This window comes from Suncus etruscus, chromosome 11 (genome assembly GCF_024139225.1).
Source record: "Suncus etruscus isolate mSunEtr1 chromosome 11, mSunEtr1.pri.cur, whole genome shotgun sequence".
Lineage (NCBI taxonomy): Eukaryota > Metazoa > Chordata > Mammalia > Eulipotyphla > Soricidae > Suncus > Suncus etruscus.
The window spans coordinates 39569386-39595945 of NC_064858.1; the positions used below are offsets into that span (position 1 = coordinate 39569386).

Here is a 26560-nt window from a genome sequence, read left to right on the forward strand (position 1 = left end):
TCTACTTTGAGTGGATGGACAAAATCTGGGTCAGTGGGAGTGATTGCAGCATCATCTGAACATGAGAATTATTCATGGAACAGACAGCAAGATTCTGGAGAGAAAAGGGAAAGTAAGAAGCAAATTCTGAATTCCTTTCCTTGTCTTTGTCCCAGACATTACCTAAAGCTTTCTGCACATGAGGCATTATGTTGGTATGGTCCAAAGTCCATGCTTTGTCTCTTTACAACTTTTCTACAGAAAACTTGCTTTTTCCATAAAACACTAGCAAGTACCAGTCATAAAGATACTGGGAAAGAAAGATAGGGGGGACAAAAATCATGAGCATTTTCAATAAAAAGATAATAATAATCAACAATTTCTGCCTCTTTGTAAATCTTTCAAGTGCTTGCTTACTTTTCTTCTGAGTTTGGTGTGTCTAACTGTTAAGTGGACATAAAATGATAAAGAAAATTTAATTTTATTCCTAATTAGGAGTAGGGGAAGATATAAAATTCTCCCACCACACCCAACAGATGTCACCTTGAGTGAAATTATGGGACCAGGTCTGAGGCATGGCCATGAAGGGAAATTCACAGGACTATAGATCTTTGTCCTGTCATATAGATAAGATAGAAATGTACTTCTGCTACTAGCTCTTTTGAAAGTTCAGATCCTGGGGCCAGAGAGATAGCATAGAGGTAAGGCATTTGCCTTGCATGCTGAAGGTCAGTGGTTCAAATCCTGGCATCCCATATGGTCCCCTGAGCCTGCCAGGAGCGATTTCTGAGCATAGAGCCAGGAGTAACCTCTGAGCGCTGCTGGGTGTGACAAAGGAAAGAAGGAAGGAAGGAAGGAAGGAAGGAAGGAAGGAAGGAAGGAAGGAAGGAAGGAAGGAAGGAAGGAAGGAAGGAAGGAAGGAAGGAAGGAAGGAAGGAAGGAAGGAAGGATCTTGATTATATTTAGTACTTCTTCCAAAGTACTCCTTCAAAAAGAGAATTATTTTTAGACTTTTGTACATCTAGATGTAGTAGACTTTATTTCTGCATCTGTGAAATGATTTTTTATTGATTTCAGCATGACTCACAAAAAAATAAGACATATGAGTATCCATTGCATGACTGAAAAGAAGCATGAAGTTAAAAGTACATAGATACATACAAATAGGAGAGTGACATCCCACACCTCTACTGCAAGAAACTGAAAGCAGAAAAGGAGACAGATACCAGTGGTGGGAAATGGGAGGATCCCATCTAAGAGTGTCCCGAGCAGTGTGACAGTGTTTCCTCTACTAACAGCAATGGGCTTGCTGTTCTCAGAGAAACTAATACCAGTTGAGACCATATTTTAGCATCATCCTGTACTGTGGGTACTTCCTATACTATGTGACCCCAAAATACAGTCATATCTTTATTTGATACTCAATAGAAAAACTGTGGTTGTCCCAGTGTTTAAGGAATAAGTGGAAGATCATGGAACTTCATACTGTCTTCTATTTTTTAATTTTGAGATTAAAAAATAGTTTTCAGGGCCAAAGTCATGGTAAAGTGGGTGTGATGTTTGTCTTGCATGCAGCCAACCAACCAGAGTTCAATCCCCTAGCATCTCATATTGTCCCATAAGTACCAGAAGGAGTACTGTTTAAAACCAGAGTAATCCCTGAGCAGCACTAGGCGTGGCCCCAAACGAGCATAACAGCACATACACTAAAATTGGAACGATACAGAGAAGATTAGCATGGCCCCTGTGCAAGGATGACATGCAAATTCGTGAAGCGTTCCATATTTAAAAAGAGAGAGAGAGAGATGAACTTTTCCATGGATAATTTCACCATCTGCATCTTTTTCTTTATGTCTTGTTTTCATATTTAAAACTGATTATAAGATAACATAGATAACTTGTTCCTTTATTCCTCCTCCTTCTCTCCGATCTTCTTCCATTCCTTTATTCCTTCTTTATTTCCCTCTTCCTCCTTTCCTCTTTTTTTCCATGACCTTCCTTTCTTTTTTCTTTTCCATTTTTAAAAAAATTTTTTAATCACCATGTTTACAAAAATTTTCATACTGGGGTTTCAGTCATAGAATGTATACCACCCTTCAACAGTGCGATCTTCCTAGAACCAATGTCCCTCTGTTTCCCTACCCCATCAAACCCCCTGCATTTCTCTCAGACAAGCATTCTGCCTCTCTCCCTCACTATCATTGTTATAGTAGTTGTCACTGTGGTTAGTGCTCCAGCTGCATTCTCTGCTCTTTGTGGCAAGCTTCATGTCATGACCTGGTCCTCCCAGAATTCAGCTCTATTGTCTCTGGATATTATTGCCATACTGTCTTTTATTTTTTTATATCCCAAAGATGAGTGAGACTATTCTATGTCTATTCCTCTCCCTCTGGCTCATTTCCCTCAGCATAATAGTCACCATGTCTATCAATTATAGGAAAGTTTTATGACTTTATTTTTCCTAACAGCTGCATAGTATTCAATTGTGTAAATGTACCACAGTATCTTTAGCCACTCGTTTGTTGTTGGGCACCTGGACTGTTTCCAGATTCTTGCTAATGTAAATAGTGCTGCAATAAACATATGGGTGCAGAGGGCATTTTAGTATTATGTTTTTGAGTTCCTAGGGTATATCCCTAGAAGGAGTATTGCTGGATCATATGGGAGCTCAATTTCCAGTTTTTTTGAGTAATCTCCATATTGTTTTTCAGAAAGGCTGGACTAGATGGCAGTCCCACCAGCAGTGAATAAGAGTTCCTTTCTCCCCACATCCCCGCCAGCACTGCTTATTCTAGTTCTTTGTGATGTGCCACATCACATCACTCTGTGGAGTGAGATGATACCTCATTGATGTTTTGATTTGCATCTCCATGATTAGTGATGTGGAATGTTTTTTCAATAGCGGTTTGGTCATCTGCATTTCTTTTTTGAGGAAATGTCTGTTCATTTCTTCTCCCCATTTTTTTGATGGGTTAAAATTCTTTTTCTTGTTAAGTTATGTTAGTACCTTGTATATCTTGGATAATAGCCCCTTACGAGATGAATTTTGGGTGAATAGTTTCTCCCATTCTGTGGGTGGCCTTTGTATCCTCATCACTACTTCCTTTGAGGTGCAGAAGTTTCTCAATTTAATGTAGACCTGTTTGTTTATTTTTGCTTCTACTTGTTTGGACAGTGGTATTTCCTCCTTGAAGATGCCTTTAGTCTCAATGTCATAGAGTGTTTTGCCTATGTTTCCTTCTATATATCTTATAGTTTCAGGCCAGTTTCAAGGTCTTTAATTCATTTTGATTTTACCTTTGTAGATGGTGTTAGATATAGGTCTGAGTTCGCTTTTTTGCATGTAGTTGACCATTTGTCCCAACACCACTTCTTGAAGAGACTTTTCTTGCTCCATTTTACATTTCTTGCCCCTTTATCAAAAATTAATTGATTATATGACTGGGGTTTATTTTCTTAATACTCAAGTCTATTCCATTGATCTAAGGATCTTTTATTTCAATACCATGGTTTTTTGATGACTGTTGCTTTCTAATACAATTTAAAGTTGGTGAAAGTGATGCTTCCCATCTTCTTTTCTCTATGGGTTGCTTTAGCAATTTGTGGGCATTTATTCTTCCAAATTAATTTAAGAGTGTTTGATCCACTTCTTTGATGAATGCCGTGGGTAGCCTTAGAGGGATTGCATTAACCCTGTATAATGCTTTAGGAAGTATTGCCATTTCAATAATATTAATCAATATTAAATATGAAACAATTGAATAATCAATAAATATTAACATTAATTTATTTAACATTTAAGTTAAATTTATATCACATAATTTATATTATATTAATATTTAATTAATATTAATATCAATAAAATATTTAATATTAAATAATTACTATTAATATTGGATATATATTAAATATTAAATTTAATGAGTATTGCCATTTAATAATATTGAACCTTCTAATCCAGGAGCAGGATATTTCCTTGTGACCTTTTTTCTTTTTTCTTAAAGCAATGTCCTTTTTTTTCTTGAAGCACCTTTTCAATTAAGTTGACACCAAGTTATATGAGTTCTGTGGTAGTATTGTAAATGAGATTGTATTTTAATGTCTATTTCCTCTCTATCATTATTTGTATATAAGAAGGCCATTAATTTTTGTGTGTTAATTTTGTAGCCTGCCACTTTTCTATATAAATCTATTGTTTCTAGAAGCTTTTTGGCAGCATATTTAGGGTTTTCTAAAAATAGTATGTCATTTTAAAACAGTGAGAGCTTGACTTCTTCCTTTTCTAACTGGAATCCTTTAATATCTTCTTGCCTAATTGCTATGGCAAGTGCTTCCAGTACTAAGTTGAATAGGAGTGATGAGAAGGAGTAGACTTGTCTTGTGCCAGATTTTTGAGGAAAGACTTTTAGTTTATCTCCACTGAATATAATATTTGCTGTGGGCTAGAGGTGAATGGCCTTGACTTTATTGAGAAAAGTTCCTTCCATTTCCATCTTTTTTGAGAGTTTTGTTTATCATGAATAGATGTTGGACCTTATAAAATGTTTTTCTGCATCTATTGATATGATCACATAGTTTTTATTTGTCCTTTCATTGATATGATGTATTATATTGATTTCCTTGCATATATTAAACCATCCTCACATCTCTGGGATGAATTCTATTTGGCCATGGTGTATGGCCTTATTGATGAAATGCTGGATCCTGTTTGATAGAATTTTGTTGAAGATTTTTGCATCTGTGTTCATCAAGGATAGGATATTGGTCTGTAGTTCTTATTTTGTGGCATCTCTGTCTGCTTTTGGTATCAGAGTGATGTTAGCATCATAAAAAAATTATTTGGGACTACTTTTGTTTCTTCAATTTCTCAGAAGAGCCTGAAAAGGATTGGCAAGAAAGGTTTGAAAGGTTTGAAAGAATTTGCTAGTGAATCCATCTAGGCCTAGGCTTTTGTTTTTGGGAGAGCTTTTGATTAACATTTTGATTTCCTCAGTAGTGATAGGTCTGCTCAGATATGCCAGATCATCTTGGTTTAAACTTGGGAGGGTACAGAAATCTAAGAATTTATCCATTGCTTCCAGGTTCTCATGTTTTGTGGCATAGAGTTTCTCAAAGTAATATCTGATTACCCTTTGAATTTCTGTAGTATTTGTAGTATTCTCTCCCCTTTTGATTTCTAATTCAGTTTTATTTTCTCTCCCTTTATTTGTGAGTTTGGCTAATGGCTTGTTTAATTTTTTAAAGAACCAACTCTTGCTTTCATTGATCTTTCAGGTTTGTTTTTTGTTTGTTTGTTTGTTTTGTGTTTCCAGTTCACTAATTTTTGCTCTAAGCTTTATTATTTTCATCCACCTGCTTACTTTTTGGTTCATTATCTTGATCTTTTTTCAAATTTTTAAGCTGTGCCATTAACTTATTTCTGTAGTCTCTTCTTTCTTCTCGATGAATTTTTGTAAAGCTATAAATGTTCTTAATACCACTTTTGCTATGTCCCAAAAATTCTGATAATTTGTGTCTTCATTCTTGTTTGTCTTCAGGGATCTTTTGATTTACTCTTTGATTTCATCTCTGATCCACTTGTTGTTCAGTAATGAGTTGTTTAATTTACAAGAGTTAAACTTCTTTTCTATGTCTGTTTGTGATTCACATAATTTCAGTGCATGATGATCTGAGAAAGTAGTTCTTACACTTTCTATCCTCTTTATTTTAAAGATATATATTTTTTATGGCCCAGCATGTGGTCGATAATGATCCATGTACATTGGAGAGATAGATAGATAGATAGATAGATAGATAGATAGATAGATAGATAGATAGATAGATAGATAGATAGATAGATAGATAGATAGATAGACAGACAGACAGACAGACAGACAGATAGATACAGATAGATAGACAGACAGACAGATATAGATAGATAGATAGATAGATAGATAGATAGATAGATAGATAGATAGATAGATAGATAGATAGATAGATAGATAGATAGATAGATAGATAGATGATAGAAAGATAGAGATGATAGATAGATACTAAGCCATTCACTTCCAGTTCTTCCTTTAGAGCTAGTATATTCTTGTTGAATTTTATCCTGGTTGACCTATTAAGCCATGGCAGGGTAATGTTGAAGTCTTCTACTATTATTATGTTGCTATTGATGTCTTTTTTCAGATAAATCAGCAATTGTTTTAAATATTTTGCTGTTTCTTCATTGGGTTCATATATGTTTATGAGTAATAGTTATGTGACTTCTTCCTTGTGCACATATTCCTTGATTATCAAGAAGTGTCTATCTCTATCCCTTATCACTTTTTTAAGTCTAAAGTCTATGTAATGTGATATAAATCTGGCCACTCCAGCCTTTTTAAGAGAGTTATTTGCTTGAATGGTTGCTCTCAAACTTTTAACTTTTAGTCTATGTTTGCTCTAACTATTCAAATGTGTTTCTTGGAGGGAGCTAAACGTTGGATTCAACAACTTTGATTCATTTTGTTACTCGGTGTCTCTTAACTATGCATTTAGTCTATTGAGAGAGATAATTTTCAAAGCATTTAGTATTATCTTTTTATAAGAGTTTGGTGTGTTTCTTGGGCCTGTCATGCCTTAAAGTAGACCTTGTAAAGTTTGTAAAGGTTTGTAAAGTTCCTCAGTTGTTTATCTGTGAAGCTGTGCATCTTTCTTTCAAAGTTGGCTGGGTGACGTGCTCTTGTCAAAGCATTCACTTTGTTGACTTATGTCACTATATCCTACCACTACCTTCAACCCTTGGGGGTTGCTTGTGACATATCTGCCATAAGCCTTAAGGATGCTCTTTTGTACATAATTTCCCTTTTTGATCTTTCTGCCTTCAGTATTACATCCCTATCTGTGGGATTTGTCATTGTTACTAGGATGTGTTTTGGATGTGCCAAATAGTATGGATCTCTTTTAGCCAGTGATCTTTGGACATGTAATATTTGGTTGTATGCACTCGTTAGCTCTGGGAGTTTTTCTAAAATGATGTCCTTGACTGTTGATTTTTTTTTATGGAGATTTTCTTCTTAGGCTTCTGGACTCCAAACAATCTTATGTTGTTGCTATTGTTTATCACAGACTTCTATTTTTATCTGTTCACATTCTTTGAGGATTTTTCCCATCATCTGATCATTTTTTAAGGTTCTTTTCCAACCTCTTCTGTTGTATGGAGTTGTTATGCATTTCACCTTTCAACTCACTGATTCTGATTCAGCAGCTGTTACTCTGTTGGTAAGGCTTTCTAGTGAGGTTTTTATTTTGGCAACAAAGTTTTTTATCGCTGATATTTCAGTTTGGAGATTTCTTATTTATTCCTCCTCCTCCTCCTCCTCCTTCTCCTCCTCCTCCTCCTCCTCCTCCTCCTCCTCCTCCTCCTCCTCCTCCTCCTCCTCCTCCTCCTCCTCCTCCTCCTTCTTCTTCTTCTTCTTCTTCTTCTTCTTCTTCTTCTTCTTCTTCTTCTTCTTCTTCTTTTGTTTTGGGGGCACACCCAGTGGCACTGGAGTTACTTTTGGCTCTTCACTCAGAAATTGCTCCTAGCCGGCTCGGGGGACCATATAGGAAGCTGAGGATTGAACCCAGGTCTGTCCCAGGTCATCAGTGGGCAAGGCAAAAACCCTACCACTGTGCTAACCCTCTGATCCCTCTTATTTTTTATTAGTTACTTGTCCTCTTGATTCTTATTTGTAGTTTGTTTGGTTCATTCCATGGATTCTTTGAGTTCCTTGAGCATCCTCCAAATTTCCTCTCTAAAGTCTCAGAGAGGCTATGTAAGTGACTGGTACTTGTTGGGTCTACAGGTCCATCATTTTTATCCTCTAAGCATGGTGATATTCTGTGATGATTTCCCACCAGTGTGTTTTTCTCTATGTGTTGTGCTGTTGTACATTGATTAGGGGATAAGAATAGCCACAGAGTGAAGCAGAGTGCTCCTCTGTTTTTGTGTCTCAGGGTGGGTGATGTCTGTGTTCTCTCAGCTGAGGAAAGGCTTGCATGTGCCTTTCAAATTAATTTTTGTCCTTTGGAGGAGGGGGCACTCATGGCTCTCTTTCTCAGGGCTTCTACCAGCCTCAGCCCAAGCTGGGGTTTCTTCTGCTTTTGTCTCTTTTCTTTTTTCTTTCCTGCCATAATTTGTTCTTTATTATCAATGGGATAAGACTGTGCATACTATTTGGCACTGAGTTTCACCTAATAAATATCTTGTCTTTTTTATTCTTCCATCAGAATAGACTTAAAATGTAAGAAATCAACCCCTGCTGATGATTCAGAAGCTGAAAAGTCTTGGCAGACTCTCTCTTTAACACTTGCTCCTGTCTCTTTATAGGATAAGTTCCTTGAAGTGGATTGTGGGTCAAAGTGTATGCACATTTTAATTTGCTAAATTGCCAGATCGATTTCTGAAGACAACCCAGTTTATCCTTTGCAGTGCATTCATTTTCATTTCCAGGAGCAGCCACAGAAACTGTCATGCATTTTGTTCAAGCTTCTAGTAGCCTGAAAGTGAGTTAAGGTCATGGAAAGTTGGGGTCCAGTAAAGTTTGAGAGATGAACCAAAAGAAGAGCATCCTCTCCAGCTCAGAGGAATGGGCAAAAGAAATTCCAGGGTCAGTGTGGAATATATGTTCAAGAGGGAATTATACCTTGGTCAGTTATGAACCCTAAGGTAGTTTAGGTCCCTGGGCTGGGCAGAGCAGTTTCAGGCAATTGAATAAAATACATAAAAATGGCAAGCAAGAAAATACTGTCATTTCCCCCTTCTTTTGCAATTACTATCTAATGGAGAAAAGAAACAATCCTAAGAAGGAGAAGTCCAAGGCCTGAAGCATATTGAGTGAGGTTAAGTGCCACAGAGAATAAATACCAAAGACAGGGAATGAGAGTGTTACAGTTTTCAGCAAGGTCACGAAGAAAAAAAATCTTATGAGCAGGTGGCATTCAGATCTATGAGGATGAAGCTCAGGGAGAGAACAGATTTGTCGGGGAAGGTAGAGCAAAGAGAGAGGCTCTATGCTAGGGGAGCTTCTGAATTGGAAGAGAAAAGAGGTTTCAGATATAGAGTATGGGACAGAGGGAGGCCCTGAGCTGGGTGCCTTAGGCTGTGACCACCAACTTTTGGGAGGTTGGAGTGGAACATGTCACAGTTTGATTAGGGATAAGAAGATCCTCTGGGGCAAGAGATAAGGTATGTGCTTTTACATGTGGCTGACTCTGGTTCTATTTCCAGTACTATATGGCCTGGGAACATTTCCAGATACAATCCCTGTAACCCCAAGCACCATCAAGGTGAACACTGCAGCAACTTCATATTCAGGTCTTACTGAACTTCCAGCTCAATTGGCCTGGTATCCTAAGGAAGGTTTCCTGGGCCCTGGACACTGCTTGAGATTTCTCCCTCCACACCTCCAACACACCCTGAAATAGCTCCTCTGACTAAAGGAAAAATGAGGATCAATCATGGAAAACAGTTTGGAGGAGATGGGGAGGTTCCATTAAGCAACCAGGCAGCAAGGATGGTGGGAAATGGCCACATTTTGGAGCAGTGTTTTGGGAATCTGTCCTCGAGTTGGTTGTGCCCGGGACACAAAGCAGTCAGAATAACAGTTGAGGGCTCCTGGAAGGACTTGAATGAAGGCAACCATTGGTATGGGATATGAAGATATTTAGGGCTCCCTTCTGGGTACTTGACATGCAAGCCCTGTGGGACCTGGGAGCGAAGAGTAGAATAAAGAGTCAGATGTGTCAGAAAGAATTTAAGGAGAGGTTGGGAGAATATAAATAAATGAGTCACCAGCATGCTGATGGGTCTGAATCATTGGGCTACATGAGCTCACTGGAGGAGCCCTACCCCATCTCACGTGACCATCACAAAGGCAGAGTGGTGGGCGGGGCTGGAAAGGACATGCCTGAATCTTAGGATGCTTGAGAAGCTCCAGAGCCAGTGCTGCTGACTCAGGAAAGTTGGTGCTTATGAAGGTATCCACATGGGCACTACACACAGGTCAGTATGGCAATTTGGTGTATTAGGGTCTTCTTGTTTATGGCTGCATGACACCTAGCTAGGTTGGCTCACTCCCAAAGAAAGAATAGGCATTCCATGCAGAACACTGGACTCTGAAGAAATGGGGTCAGGTAGCCTTGGCCCCAATCATGGGTGAGCCTGAAACCCCTTTTATGCTCAGCTTCTTCACAAGAGGAAGGATATGAGCCCAAGAGATAGTACCATGAGGAAGGCATTTGCCTGGCTAGCAGTAGACCTGGGTGCAAACCCGAACATGCAACATGGTCCCCCTGCCCTACCAGGAGTGATCCCTGAACATAGAGGCAAGAGTAAGCCCTGAGCACCATCAAGTGTGCCTGCCCCCTCCTAAAAGACTGTGGGGAGTGAACAGGGGTGACTTGGCCAGGAACTATTGAGATGCTCATACCCATTACTCAAATTTGTTGTTGAGACTATACTGGGACAAGGAGTATGTCTCAAGGGGCCTGTAAAAGGACATGAGTTCTATCCCTAGCACTGCAGAGCTCCCCAGGAACTGCAAAACCCAAGTATTGCCAAGAGTGGTCTGTAATAATAAGAAAAGCTACTTTCATCTCAGTCAAACACACCAGCTATGGAACTTGCAGGACTCCTTGTTCAAAATGAAGGAGGTGCAAGGGAAGTCCAGAGAGATAGTTCTAAGGACTGGGTGTGTAACAGGGCTGTCCCCAAACTACATGGCTCCCTGGCACAGAGCCCAATCATGAACACAACTGTGTGGCCCCAGTAAAAACAAGCAAACCAAAGTGCAGGGTGTGGGGTTGGAGAAATAGTACAGAAACAGGGAATGCACTTATTTTGCACACTGTGGCTGACTAGGGGTCTATCCCCAGCACCACATATGATCTCCTAAGCCTTACCAAGAGAGCTCTCTTAGCACATATTCCTGAGTAAGCCCTGAGTACTCCTGGTATTGCCAAAAAAAATGAAAAGAAGAAGAAGAAGAAGAAGAAGAAGAAGAAGAAGAAGAAGAAGAAGAAGAAGAAGAAGAAGAAGAAGAAGAAGAAGAAGAAGAAGAAGAAGAAGAAGAGAGGAAGAAGAAGAAGAGAGGAAGAGGAGGAGGAAGAGAAGGAAAAGGAAGAGGAGGGGGAAGAGGAGAAGGAGGAAGAGGAAGAGGAGGTGGGGTGGTGGTAGTCATAGTAGTAAAATGTCTGTCCTGGAAGCAGCAAAATTGACCTCACAGTGGAAGAGCAGGAGGTGCCATACACATGGGAACAGCCAGAATCCCTTGACTACACCGCCCCACTGGCCAATATTTAACACACTTTCAAAGGGGCATTATGGAGAGTTTCAAGGTGGTGACAACAGAGTTCAAGCATGTGGCCCTGATGAGCATGAAGCCTGGGAAGTTGCCCATGCCTCAGGCCCAGGAAGCCTGTCCACCTTCTCTGCAAATAGCCTCCTGACAAAAACTGAATTGTCCTCCCACTACCCACCTCTAAACTTTGGATTTCTTCATCTGTCTCCTCCATGCTCCTTTGAAGCCCCTTGCTCTTTGATAGCAACAACTCTTAGCACTGGGCATTACTGTTGTGTACTTAGTGAATGTTTGCAAAATGATTACAATAACAGTCACTCGTTCTTCTTTACTGGCCCTAAGATCACAAGGGGTTACTTGGCTGTCATTGTTGCTGACAATTCCCATATTCTCTCTGAAGCCTTCAGCACTCCCATCCACTCCACCCTGCTCTACAGTCCTAGGCAAGATAGACGTTGATGCAGATCATGTGTTGATTTATTTAATTATTTATTTGTGCTGTTCAGAGCCAACTGCCAGTACATAACAGGTGAGAGTGACCATTGGTTACAGGTCAGACTTCCTCATGGAGCAGAAAAGTCAGTGCTGAAACTGAATGTGTTGCATAGCCAAAATACCAGGTAGGTATCATGGAGGCCACAAGAACTGACAAAAAATTGAACCTCAGAGGTATTGCATTCATCAGAGGGGGCTTCTTAGAGGATAATATGCCCCCAAAAAGAGGACATTCAGTGGATCAAGAAGAGAGAAGGGCAGAACCAGCCAAATGTGGCCATTGGGCAGCTACATGCAATGACAAAGAGTGGAGGGACTAGGGAGTAAGACTCGAGACAGATATGTACTAAGCTATCAGGGTGATAAGTGAGATGGACTTTACCTGGTAGAAGAGCACCAGCAGGCAGGTCTGGCTAGTGGGGCTCAGGAGTGGCTGCTAAAATAAAAAATGAGATCAAGAGCTCACCTGGTATGGATCACTGACCTTATACCAAACCTCATGACCTTGCCATGGCTGCAGTCACATGCCGCCTTGCTGTGATTCTTTTGACTCCCATTTCACAGATGAGACCATCAGAAGGTAAAGCAGCTTGGCTGAGGCCCTAAAGCAAGTGAATGTGATGTGTCTGGGAACCAAGCCCGGATCTCAGATTCACAAGAAAAGGACCTTGACCATCAGGGTTCCACCGTTGCTTAGCAATCAAAGCAAAGGAGTCCCAAGAGCTCCGGAGGAAAAAAGGGAGTTCCACTGGGCACTGAGCAAGCAACTGCACGTGCACAGCTGTGGCGGAAAAGCTGAGCAGCTGTGGGCCACAACCTAATTGCTGGTTGCAGAATCTGGTGATGAATCAGGAGAGGACCTAGAACAGAACCTAAGGGAATGAGGGCATTGGGGAGGCAGGGTTTGTGAGACACAGGATACTGGAGAAGAAAGACAGGTGAGGGGTCCTTGGGTAGTGCAACTTACAGAGACAGCCAATCAGAGGAGGGCTGAAGACTTTACAAATGGCATTGCAAGCTTCCTCAAACCCATAGGTAAGGGACGGGTCAAATGGTCCATCTCTAAGGAAACTGAGGACTGGGGCTATGAAACAAGTGTCATGCATATCTGAGATCCTGATGCAAATAATCTGATGAGACTTCATAAGGTTTCTCTTCTTACTATTCATGGGCAAGAACCACGCTTCATCTAGCTACAATTAGAAATTGAAGCTAGATTCAATAGAAATTAAATTAAATATTAAATAGAAAAATGTAGCAGCTGCAACAAGAGGGAAGTTGGCTCTGGGGTGTAGAACAAACCAGTTTCTTTTCTTCTGAGGGCCTCAGTTTCCTCTCCTGGAGAGATATTGAAAGAGAAAGATGCGTATACAAAATTCTCTCTCTACTATTCCAGATGCTCTTGGGGGACATTGGTGCTGACAGCCAAGGTGAATGAGGACTTGGGCATGGTGAAAGAGAAGTCCCCACATCCCCCCTTAACTGCCGCCGTTCCATGACCAGGCCCCTCTCTGTCTTGTTTTCTCCCCAGTCCTCCGAGGCTGCTGTTGGAGCCCATTGATGAGAAACACATGTTTCTGGGCAGCTATGGGGTTGCACAATGCCGCCAAAGGGAGGGCAACAAATCGAGGGGGAAAGAAAGGAAAGAAAAGAGCTTTGGTCTCCTCGCCCCCACAGACAAAACCCCCACTGAAGTGCTATGAGTCACAGCGGGCTGCCAGGCCATCGTGGTTTCTGAATCACTTCCTCCTAGAGGGGCTCTCCACTTGTTCCCAGCTCCACTCCCAGCAGCACCCCATGGGCTCTGCCTGCTTTCCTTTCAACCGGGGCACTAGCAGGAGACCTAGGTGTGGAGGTTACAGGGTGGAGGGACTGGAAGAGATGAGGGCAGTGAAGCAGGTTGGATCTGCAAGTGCCACAACTGGAAGGACCCTACTCACCACTGGCCTGACCACACTAAAACTCACACCTCCCTCCTTCCCTGGTTGCATATGGGAGTGAGGTAAGAACCCAGAGTAAAGATTACCATTTCCTCCATCTGGCATCAGACCCAGCCACATCTGGGTTTTTCATTTTGATTCTCTGGACTGATGTGGACAAGGTTGACATCTTTGGGACAGAGGTTGATAGAAAGTTTATATAAACTCCCATTAGAGAATCTTGGGTTTTACCTCTGCATCTGGCAACTTGAAGTTTTTTTTATCTTTGAAAATAAGAAGAGTCCCAGATGCCCTCACTAGAGTGTGTTTTAACGTCTTGCTCAGGATAAGCTTCCTTAGTTGCTCAGCGAGTTTTAAGCCTTATTCTAATCTAGATAGACACCAAGGAAATGTCCATGGTCCCAGCTATTTGAGAGGCAAATTGGTGATGTATCATTATTATAAGTGCCAGGATCCTGGGAAGATGGTCAGCTGGGGAGAAGTAGGCAATACCATCTAGAAAGATTTGTTGGACGGATTAAGGCAATGTCTAGCACCATTTTCCATTACCTCACACACCCACTCATCCTAGACTTAGCATGTCAGTGCCTTCACTTAAACCCTGAACTCTCAGCCCCTTTAAGAGATTTTTTTTCTATATATATTTTATTTAAACACCTTGATTACATAAATGATTGTGTTTGGGTTTTATTCATGTAAAGAACACCACCCATCACCCTTTAAGAGATTAAGCGTTCACTCTCCTCCATCAAAAGAGGGCGCTGTATCCCAATAACCCCACAACCTAGGACTCCACTAGAATGCCGCCACCTTGTGGGCATGGAGAACCAGAGGCCTTTCAAACTTCACTGCTCCCAGGCTCTTACACAGCACTCAATGAACAGACTTGAAAGCGAGGCTTCAAAGAAACAAGGTCTGACATAGCTACTTAGCTGATTGCAATTAGAAGTGAAGGGTAAACCGAGGACATTTTAAGAAGTTCGCAGCTCACATTCACCTAGTTGATTTCCTCTCCTTGAGGATGCAACTGGGACAAAAAGCTGCTTGAAAGCAGATGCCATGTCTTAATCTTCTGTTTCCCATAGTTGAGCAGATCTTGGGTGCTCAGCAGAAGACTGCCTGGAATCATGCTCCTTTGGAGGACAAGAGAAACTTCTCATCATTGAGTATGGCGCTCACTAATGGTGCATCTCATTACAATCAGTTATCACAAGTTAACTTTTATTGATTTATTTTCTGATTATTTAATTTGCCATTACTTTAAGTTTTTTTTTTGAGCAAGTAATATGAAATGAATGTGTTATATGCCTGCCAACAGGGAGGGATAGAGGGAACCTGGGGACATTGGTTGAGAGAAGGGAGCATTGACTGGTGTTGGAATATAGTATGCCTAAAACAACTTTATTACGAACAATTTTTAAATCCCAAAGTCTTCATAAAAGATATTTTTAATAAGTAATTGAGATCAACTTGGTTAACAGTGAACTAGAGTGACAACCAGGGCTCTGTCTTGCATGACCGTGTTAGAGTTCCTAGTGCCTGGCACCGTGCCAGCTCTACAAATACGTGCCGAATGGCTGAAATCAGGAACTTCAAAGTTCTGGAAACAGTAAACACACATGACGGTGGAGAATATAGATGTTGTCTATATTGTCAAGTAGAGCTTCCTTTCTCTTGGCTGTTTCTGGAAAAGACAGCAAGATTGCCCAAGGACACAGAGCTGGCACCAGTGCCACATCGCCTGATGGTCCATGCTTAGAAGGGGAATAAGCAAGACAGCAGACAGAGGAGGTGTGAGCCTGAAGTTGACACTGAGAAGGGGAGTTTGAAGCACTTTCTCTAGGTCTCCAATCCTATGTGCATCTGGGGGAATGAGGATTCCTAGATAATGCACTGGGTGAAGGGGCAAAAATCTAACAATCCAGGAGGTGCGGAAAGAAATAAAACATACTCCCTCGCCACCCAAAAGGGGAAGGAGGAGGTTCCCAGGCTTGTCATAGGGCCAGGGAAGGCTATGGAATAATAAGCCCTTGACTATGTCTGAACTTGAACTCTACCACAGTGATAGCTGACAGGTGGAATCAGTAAACTGTCCCCATATAAGAGAAGGAGGTCTGGCCTTTCCTCAGACTACCCCATGACCTCCTTCTCCCCAGTCCACCCTGCATCCTATGCCCCAAACCTTCAACACTCTCTGACCTAGTCCATCAGGAGATGTCTCTTTGCACCTCTCCTTCCTTGATCATTGAGCCCCAATTATTCTCCCCAGCCACAGGACTTATCCCCAGCTACTGAGCCCAGAACACCAGACCACACTTCTGGTCTGGCATCCACTCCAATCCTGGTTCTTGGTTTCACTGTAACCTTAACCCTGCACCTCCACTTCCCACCTGTGAAGTGCCACTGTAGAATCACTCAAAGAGTTCCCATCTCAGGCCCCTCAGCATGTGCTCACCCAAATTCCCTTTATGTCATTTATGATAATTCTGGTGCTTCAATATCTTAAGCCACATCTAAATGTGAGCCTCCGGTGGTACACACCAGCATCAATGTGTTCAAGCCTCCTGTTTCCTTGCATTCTGGTCCCTTTACACAATCTCATCACTGTTCTTACAAAGGTCTTTCCAGCCTCATCTTCACGTGGAAAATAGCTGATTCTTTGAGAACAGGCTCCATGTCCCTTTCTCACCTGCAAGGGAAGGGAATTTCACCCTGACCAAGTCTGCACCAAGACTCCTTGGTCAGGAGATGTTTTCTGGGCACACCCCCAACTCCTAGTGCATCACCAAAGGAGCACTGTTTTGGATCACCATAGTTAAGGCTTCCAAAGGAGGTTCCCAGAATAGTATGCAAATTACAAAGCTCCTGGCAAGCTGGGAAAAGTGCATTTTTGTAATGACGCAAGGGCAATAGGCTGCCTGGCTTCTGACCTGCCAGGGCAGGGCCAGCCGACCACTCGCTACTGATGACCAGAGCACTGAACCACCACACCCAAATTTCCACCTCATGTATGCCTGCATGTGCCCCTATATGATAAATAAGATACAATTATATATGGCTGGATCCAGGCTGGGGAAGAGAATAAATATAGCAATGGACAGGTTGACATCAGGGGCTCAGGGCAGACAGGTCACAGGACGGAGAGCATGGGCCAGTAGTGGGAAGAGTGGAAAAGATAGTAAGACTGATAGGCCCACTGATCCTCTGGCCTCCCCTGGAGCTGGGACCAGTTTAATCCCTCAGGTCAGAACCTGGAGGGAAACATATTGTTACCTGCTCCAAGAGTATTCAGGCAACCTTCTGCACAGGGCCCAGGGAAGTGGGGTCAGTGAAATTCCTGGGTCTCTTATGCACTTGCCCAGCTCTTCTGTTTCTGGTTTCAAAAATAAAGAGCAGGAGAGAGGAAGCAGAGATGAGTCTGGTCATAGACTTTGACTGGGCATTTACTCCTATCCTCCAAATCCATTGAGCCTGGGTGCTATTTGCAAAGTTTAAAATTAAGGCTCATGATCAGAGAGAGAAAGTTCAAGAGGCAAATGCAGGCTCTGATCCCTGGTACCACATGATCCTCCAAGCACCAACAGAACAACATCTAAGCACCAAGCCAGGAATGGTCTCCGAGCATAGCCACACATGTGACCCAACATTCCCTCCTCTGATTATTTTTGAGACTCAGACATATTGAGCAATTCTCCAAAATAAGGCTACTGATTGCCAGAGTCTGAATTTACACCCAGTCCTTGACCATGTCCAAAACACACTTGCCAAAAGAAAGAGGGATGCCATGAAGAATCAAACAAACTGTCATCTGGGGTGGGAAAACAGCTCAAGAGTCTGGGTATATGCACCTTGGTGCAGGGGCTGGAATCAGATCTTCAGGACTGCATGAATTCAGAACCCCTCTAGGTGTAGCCCTGGTCCCAGCAGCACCAGGTCTCCAGGTCTGAACATTGAATCACTGGTCCAGATGGTTCAGTATTGCCAGAAATGGCCCCTAGACTGACTACATGAGCATCAGTTGGGAGACCCTTGAAAATAAATAAATAAAAATGAAATATCATCTGGGATCCCCTGATTCCAAAAATAGATATAGTTTCAGCCTGGTCCCTACAGATTTTTCCAGAAACTGGGTTGGGAGCAGGAGACTTTTTTTCCTTGTTTTTCTAAAGAAAGGGGAAAATGGACCCAGGCTGGGAATCAGTGTGGCAGGAAGCAATGTGATAACTGATGATTTGCTACGGACCCAGCCTGAAGCCAGCCACTGCAGCTTATCAGTTACATGGAAATCATTAAGTCATTCTGGGCAGAAGTGACAAACTAGTGCCTCTGTAGCTTGGGGGCGGGGCATGTGTTTACATATGGAGTGGGGTACCCACAGCAGGGAATGCTTCCAGCAAGCCTGCAGGTCAAAAGAAGGAAAAAACAGCTCCTGGTGGATAAATCTACAAGTCAGATTCTTAGGGAGTGAGATGTATGAGCCTAAAATGTGGGGGAATCATCTGTTCCTTGGCACCTTACCTGATAGGCTCTCAGTAGGCAAAGATGTCCAATTTTATGTCTCGTGTCAGCTGGGCCTGCAGACATTGGCAGAGATGTTCACTCTGGATTGGGTTGGAAATAGCATTGGGGGATGTCAAGACACCCCTATTGGTGTGTTTTGAGTCTTAGGATCTCAGTAATGAGGGCAGGATCCCATAAATGCCTTTCCTCTTTTGAGGATATCTCTATTTCTCAAATGTGAACTTGGGAGTTTACAAGATATTCTGTGATATTATGCCAGCTCTGATCTTTCATTGATATGCAATAAATTTTTATAGCCTAAATTCAGCTAGACTGAACTGCTGGTTCCCCTTCACACATGTGCCGCCAAAAGCATTTCCTAGGGCTGGAGAGATAGTAGAGGAGCTAAGACACTTACCTTGCACATGGTTGACCATAATTCAATTCCTGCCAATGTGTATGGTCCCTTGGGTCCCCACCAAGAGTAATCCCTGAGCACAGAGCCAGGAGTAAGCCCTGAGCAGAGTCAGTTTTATCCCCCCAAAAATCAAAAAGCATTTCCTTCATATCAGTGTATATCACCACTTGCATTCACATTCAGGTCCCAAAACTAACTGCACAGAGCATCAGATATAAAGGAAAATAGTTGTATACAGTAAAGGTGCTCACAGCCAAAGGGGTGGGAAAGGATGCTGGAAAAACCTGTGCCATGTCAAGTCAGACTTCACTGAGACAAAGAACCAGCTTCCCCATGTACCTTATCTTTCTGTTGGCAACCTGGCTGGCAGGACCACCTAAGTGGTGTGTGGGGTGCAAACGAGAGGGCAGGATAGGCAGAGGGAAGGGGCCAGTTGGATACACATAACCCAATTGGTCATGTTCCATTTGGATTTTTTTTAGATAACTTTGAATGCTGGCTACAGTTTTTCTCTCTGTCTTTGTTTTTGTCTTTTTGACTGATCAAGTCTAGCCCCATAACCAGTTTTGAACATTATAAAAAGTATGTTCTACTCCTCAGTATGAAAGGTGAGAGGGTGTCTCTCAACTGCAGGGATGTATTTTGGATGAGACCATTCTTTGCTGTGGAAGTTTTTGTCTTCCCAAATGCATATGCTGGCAGCCTAACTTCCTACAGGTCAGTTTATGGATAGGGAAACTTTGGGTGGTGATGAGGGTTTACATTTAGTCAAGTGGGGTTCCTTGGGATGGGAATAGTATCACTGCAAAAATAGAAGGGGCCTGAGTGGTAGGGTGTTTGCCTTGCATGTAGCCAACCCAGAACCAACCCTGGCAATCTCTGGCATCCCATAGAGTCCCCTGAGCCTGCCAGGAGCTATCTCTGAGTGCAGATCCAGGAGTAACACCTGAGCACCACTGGATGTGCCCTCCCCCCCTAAATAAAAGAGGAAGAGTAAGTTTTCCCATGCCTAGGAAAGACCTTATGGACATAGTGAGAGAAAGATAGTAAAAGAAAGGGTAGTGAGAGAGATGGCAATGAAGTCAGTTGAGAGTGCACTGAGGGGAGGCAATGAGAGAGTGAGAGAGAGAGGAGAGAGAGAGGAGAGAGAGGGAGAGAGAAAGGGAGAGAGAGAAAGCAGTGAGAGAGAGAGAAAGCAGTGACAGAGAGAAAGCAGTGACAGAGAGAGAGAGAGAGAGAGAGAGAGAGAGAGAGAGAGAGAGAGAGAGAGAGAGAGAGAGAGAAAGCAGTGACAGAGAGTGAGAGTATCCAAACTGGGAAGAAAAATCTTTCACAGACTCAATCTGCCCCTCACCTTTCCCTTGGGTTCCCAAAATTCAGAACTGTGAAAAATATCTCATGGACTGAGTTATTTTGTTTAGCAATCAAATGTGACAGGAGAGAAGTTTGCCTTGTGCCTTGTGGGTTGTTTAGAGGCATGCCAGGTTTCTGCTTACTCTCTAGCCACTAACTATCCTAGATATTGATAGAAATCTCCCTAGTTGGAACAAATATATCTAGATATCTTCAAATTTTCACTAAAGGGAAAATACTTGTCCCTGGGTAAGAATCTCAATTCTAATGTTGACTAAGATAGAAGGTAAAATGGTGGACACAAGTCCTATATGTCCTAGTGCTCTGAAGCAACCCAAGGAACAAGCTAGGTATGGTGTTAAGGGAAGTCAGGGGAGCAGATTGTGGGTAAGATACTTGGCTAGCAGACCCAAGACTTCAGAAATTACTAACCGAACTGTTCAGAGTACCTCCTTGTGGGGAGAGAGAGTAGCCAGGGATGGCAACCCAACTGGGAATTCTTCCTTCAAAGCCTTTTTGTTCATTCTACCAAGAAGCTTGTTTCAAAGGCCCAGCACAGAGGTGACTCCAGGAAGCAAATGGGAGGACTCAGCCTTGCCTCCCTGAAGTGTGTGTTGTGGGAATGTTGACCAAAACAACCTTACCCAGGCCACCTGGACAACTCCCAGTCCTTTGGAACTATGAAAACATTCCTGGTCTCCCTTGATTTTTACTAATCCACAGCAGGCTCTCTTCCAGAACCCCATAGCCTTTGAGGCACCAGTTCCCTCACCCTGCCCATTCCCAACATGACCACATTCACTTGAAACTCCTCTGCTTTCCCTCTCTGCCACACACTGGTCTCCTGAGAAAGAAGGATCATGGCCACATGCAGATCCTGGCCTTCCTGCATCTCCTTGGCCTGACTTTTCTTCTCTTTCCACTCTCCTCACACTTCTCCTACATTTCCTATGTATTCTCCTCTTACTCTATAGGGATTCCCCAACACCCAGGAATTCTGGTTCAGGCAGCGTCTGGGCCCTTGGGCTGCTCACCTTCTTTCTCAACCTCTTGCCAAAGTTTCTTTCCCACAAAAACATCCCTAAGGAGAACAACAGAAGAAAATATTCCAAGGTAATAAACTTTGGATTAGGAAAGTGACCTTGTGTATTTGAATATATGGGTTTTCTTCCTGATGCTAGCAGTTGAGCAAAGGGCTAGACATGCATTATCTCATTCACTAAACAGTCTTTATTATGTTGTTCAGTTGTCTCAAGTTCTATCCCTAGATCTGCCTCTTAAGAACTGGGTCTTAAGGAAGTCTTGGACTTTCCACCGTTCCATGCCTCCCTCTTCCCCTTCTTCTGTAAAACTGTGATAATAGTTTATCTTTTTGCTTAGGCGAGTTGTTTAAAAGAGTAAGTCAAGGTGCCTGGTACTCAGTGTATATGTCTCACAGAGTGTCTGTTTATTTGTGATTACCTTGGAGTTAACAGAGGCATGTGGGATTGCACTCACAGGGCTGGGGAGAAGTACTAACAGATGAGTAAGAGCTTAACCCCAAGAACATCTCCTACCCTGAATCGGATGAAATCAAACCCTGTATGTCTTGCCTTCTCAACCTTTTTAGTTTCCGTCTTGGCTTTTCCCCCATCAAATTCTTATTCCCACAAAGGCTGTGAGACACTGGGGAAAATATTTTCCAAAATAAATTTCAAGGCATTATTTTACTCAAACCACTCGATTCTGTGTTCCAGCCCTGTCTGCTAATGTGACCGCCCTGTCCCTATTTAGACTGAGGTTTCTGAACTGACCGGCCCTCCATCAGGGTTTCCCTGTCCCATCCCCTCCAGACTGAGTCATGCTGTGATGTCACAGTTGAGATTTATGAGGTTGGCCAATGTGGTCTTGGGGATGACTGTACACGGGACCAACTTAAGTCCTTCCCTAAAACCAGACACACCGTGTTCCATATCCCCCACCCCATTCCATCACCATGGCGTGGGAAGGGTTTGTTGCAGGGGCCAGACAGACAGGGCTATGTCCAGGACAAGTTTTCCGGTGCAACCTTGGACCAGGAAGATTTTCTGAGAGGTTCTGTGTCCACATTAGTCATTGGAGATGTTTGAACATTAAATAGGCTCCACCCATGAAGGTGCAGAGTAGAGGTTCCCAATGTCTACTGCCACAATCATGATATAAAAATAAACCACCACCCACAGAGTGCCATGGCTGACAAAAAAAGGTGCCTGCCTCTTACTCATATTGAGGGGGTAGAAATTGGCCAATCTAGACTGAGGCACAGCAACTTTTATTTAGGACTTACTTTCAGAACACAGGATGATCCCCCACCAAGTGGTCAAACACATTTGAAGCCAATATGTATACTTCTCATCAGTGTCCCATTGGCCAAATATAGTTATGTGGCTAAGCACAGGCTAAGGATAGAAGAAGTACTCTGATCCTCTGGTGGAAAACACAACCAAGTCGACTCAGGAATCACAGCAGAGAGGTGTGAAGAGTTAAGCACAAAGACCCTTTCTATTGCAGAGTGTGAGCCACAATATCTGCTTCCTTCTTTCTAATGCCCAAAGGACTCCTGGACTCAATTCAGGTCCTCGGAGCTCCATGATGAAAGCCTGCCAGTCCACACTCAATGTGGATGTGACTGATGATGGAAACAAACCTCTCCACATGCCAAGGGCACCTTTCTAACAACAGTCAACATTGCAAGTGTCGGCCTTAGTGTCTGCCAGGCTCAATTTTCAGTCCTTGTGTTAGGCCATGTGATCCTTGTAGCAACCATGCAAGGATAGGACTTCTGTAAATGAACCAAGGCTTTGAGAAGTTCATCAACATACTCAAAGTCCTTACGCTTCTGAGCACCAAGAATGTAAAATCACCCCATGCCATATCTCCAACCCCAGGTGAACAAGCCTGAATCAGGGTTGTGCATGAAATAATCCAAACCAGGATCAGGGTGAAACACATGTAGTCTGACAGTCTTCTACCTGGTATGAAGAGAGTGGTGCCTGCCATAACTACCATTTTTATTGAGTACAGAGACCACCCCTGGGTGGGGCAGTAAACCCACCCAAGTTTACAAGTTAGACAATCTCTGTTTTGGTGTAAATCCAAGTTATAAACAAACATACAAAGAAACCAGGGATGATCTTTGTTTTGGGTAAAATAAGATGGAACCCAACACAAGGAGAGGCTTTCAAAGCCAAGTTCCAAACACAGATTGATGCTATTTTCCTCATGAAACTTTAGAGTACAGGATCCTCTCTGAGACCAAAACTTTTAATCCAAAATTCTTCAAAACTCCATGGGGCACAATTTTTTCTCGTTTCTACCATAATTATGTATTCCCTGTGCCAGAATTTGTGTAACTTTGCGGCTGACTTTTTTTATATTTGATTCATTAGCTTAAATATTATAAAAGGAACTCTTGACTTCTGTGAATGGAAAATTCTATCTAAAGAAAAATAATCATAAAAATTTGACACCCCCTCCCCAGGAGTCCTCTGGGCATTAGAAAGAAGGAAGCAGAGATTGTGGCTTACGCACTGCAGTAGACAGGGTCCCCATGTTTGCGGGTGTTCAAGAACAACAAGCTAAGATTCTCCTTCTAATATTAGGGAGTCTTTAGAATGACTTTATATGACTTCTAAAGGGTCAAAAATGACTTGGATAGGGCTGGAGAGATTGCATGGACATAAGGCATTTGCCTTGCATGCAGAAGGTCAGGGGTTTGAATCCCGGCATCCCATATGGTCCCCTGAGCCTGCCAGGAGCGATTTCTGAGGATAGAGCCAGGAGCGCTCAATTCTGAGGGCTGCCGGGTGTGACCCAAAAACAACAACAACAACAAAAATGACTTGGATAGAGAATAGTCTGAGCGTGTCTGTACCAGAGAGAGGCCAAGCAGGAGAAAAGGCTGTAGGAGATGCTGAGAGTCTCACCCAACTTTTCTTTCTGGTATGGAAGTGCTCAGCATACAGCACTGCCAGAAGCCCACTAGACCCAGCTCACACCCACTCCTGCACAGCTCTCCTCATCTGCTGTCTCCCCTCCTCTGCAACATAGTCACAAAGAGAAGGAACATCAGCAGCAGTGTCCCCGATTCCCACCCTCTCCGCCTCCAGGCCTGGTTCCTTTGTCTCTGCTCACAAAGGAAGTCTCCTGAGAAAAGACTCAATCCTTCATTCAAACCTCAAACCAAACCTCACCCAGGGTTTGCAGGGCCCAAGCTCTTTCTGCTTCTGTAAAATTTTATCATTCACCTTCTCCTGAAGTGCCTCTTCTTTCTTCATCCATTATCACCCCCTCCACTCCTAAAGATCTCTTATGGAGAGTACCCAAGAAGCACAAACACTCAGATATAAGCCGGTTAAAATCCCCAACATGAAGTTTTTTAATGCAAAGAACCTGGTCTCAAGTCGTCCGAGGAACATGCAGATGCATAGCCCGAAACTGGGCTTTTCTGGGCTTCAACTTCTTTATGACTTCTAGCACTGATATGAATAAAGCTCAGCCAATTCCAGCAGTCATCCCTTTTCATAATGACACCAATGTTTAGGGATTTAGCTTTCTTCTGAGGTTTGGGGAGGAAACAATCCTTTTCAGTGATTCTTCTCAGGCTCTTTCTGCAGTCCACACAGGTCACAGGAGACAGACTATCCCTGTGGCTCCACCTGACCTCCGCCCCTGCAGGAGAAGACCTCCTGCCTCCTCAGGCCTGACAAAGACCCTTAGAGGTTCCATCCACCTTACTTACAAGTAGCCCTTTTGATGTATAGAAAACTCCTCAGTGAGAAATTTGTGCCAGGAAATCTTGTTCCTGAACTCTCCCTACACCTGAATCCCACAAATCTTTCTGGGATTTGCCACTGATCTCAGGACTCCTACTCCCAACATGGGGAGCAGTTCCCCTCATCTTTCCTAAAAAAATCTGCTTTTACCTCTTTACTTGTCCCCACTTTCTGCCATGCTTGATGGCATGAGTCCATTGCCCTCACAGAAATGAAGTGCTCAGTGCCTAAATCTGGAACTCATTCAGCTAAGAGCCCTGTGAGTTTGTTTTCCCAGGGAGGTGGGCTTTTGGAATTTGGAAGTGAAAGGACTCTTCCCTTCCTGTCTCTCTGCTTTCTGTTGTCACCTCATATTCCTGATTCAGAAACCACAGAACTGCCAAGTGACTCAGTGTGCAAGAGGCTGGGGGGTCTGGGGATGGGAAGGGAGCAGAGGGGAAAGGGGTCATCTCAAAGTGAAAGTTAGTGCCTTCCCATTTGTCACAAGACCTATGCTCCTTGAACTGGTTTCAGAGCAGAGTGCACAGCCGGGGCTAGGAGACAAGGAACTGTTTTTCTGCCCTTCCTGGGCCCTAAACCCTCTGTGAACAATTCTTTGGCTTTCAGAAGAATACTGGCTTCTTTGTAATTGCCTTCTTAATTTTCTAAAGAAAAAAAAAATGTTCCCAAAGGAAAAATGTCACTGTCAAAACACCCATTTGTACCTCCATGAGCTCTTCTTGACTCTGCACCCTCTTACATGCCCCCACACCACTCATCCCTCTACCACTCTCCTCCTGTCTGTGCCACCACACCCTGAGGTTTGAAATGGGGCTCCAAGATAGACCTGGACTTGGAGCGAACAAGGTTCAAAGAGCCCACACAAAGGCCTGTCCTCTGTTCCCGACCACTACCCCCACTTTCCGGGAAAGGCACAGAAGTACACACACACACACACACACACACACACACACACACACACACACACACACACACACACACACACACACACACTGAGCTGGGAGCTGGGAGGCCTTTCGGGCTCCCCAGGCCTGGATCCGGGAGGAGGTGCAGGAGGTGGAGAGAGACTGAGAGAGGCCGCCTGTGCTATATTCCAAAGGGGATTTCTTCACTTCCTGGCAGACTCCAGTATACAAACGTGTTTGTTTAGGAGGGAAAGGAATGTCATTGATGGGGTAGTGGCAGTGGTGAGGAGAAAACAAAAATAATCAGTGGGACTTGCTCTGTTTCCCCCCCCCGGGGGGGGGCAGCTATCTTCAGCCCCCCAGATTGTCTGTGCTGGAAATGAGAGAAACCAGGGCCTGCTGCAAGGACAGTCCAGGTCCCAACCCCATCCAACCCCCACCAATATCTACACTCCATTGGCACCCCAAAAACATTGATTTGCAACCAGAGCTCCAGGACTCCAGGGAGGGGACAGGAGGGAAGGGGGGGCTCCATTATGCCTCTTTCCTTCCTCAATGTGAGGACCGAAGTGACTTCGCTTTCTTTCTACTGCAACCCCCAAACACCAGATTCCTTGAAGGCTGTGAAGCTGTGAATCCCCACCCTCCCCACCCATCCACGGACCCACAGAGGGTGCCCGGCACCTCTTCCCTCTCTCCAGATTCCTATCCTCCTCCATCTGTCTCAGCTCCTCCTTCAAACACAGGTTCAGTGTTTGAACCACATCAGGGGTGGAATTCGGGGTCACAACCCCACATGGGGTGAGGTCACTGAATGTGAAGGTCACAAAAGTGAAAGAGGTCATAAAAATCTTAGCCATAGTGAAAGGCT

General features: G+C 43.3%; 1 protein-coding gene and 1 non-coding gene across 2 annotated transcripts in view; both read left to right on the plus strand.

Annotated features, from left to right (window-relative positions):
* SYN3 (synapsin III) overlaps positions 1 to 26560 on the plus strand; it is a 367029-nt gene that overhangs the window by 303292 nt on the left and 37177 nt on the right. The window lies entirely within an intron of this gene.
* On the plus strand, positions 1667 to 1768 carry LOC126023590 (U6 spliceosomal RNA). Its single transcript, XR_007500703.1, has one exon. It is a non-coding gene; the product is annotated as a U6 spliceosomal RNA (small nuclear RNA).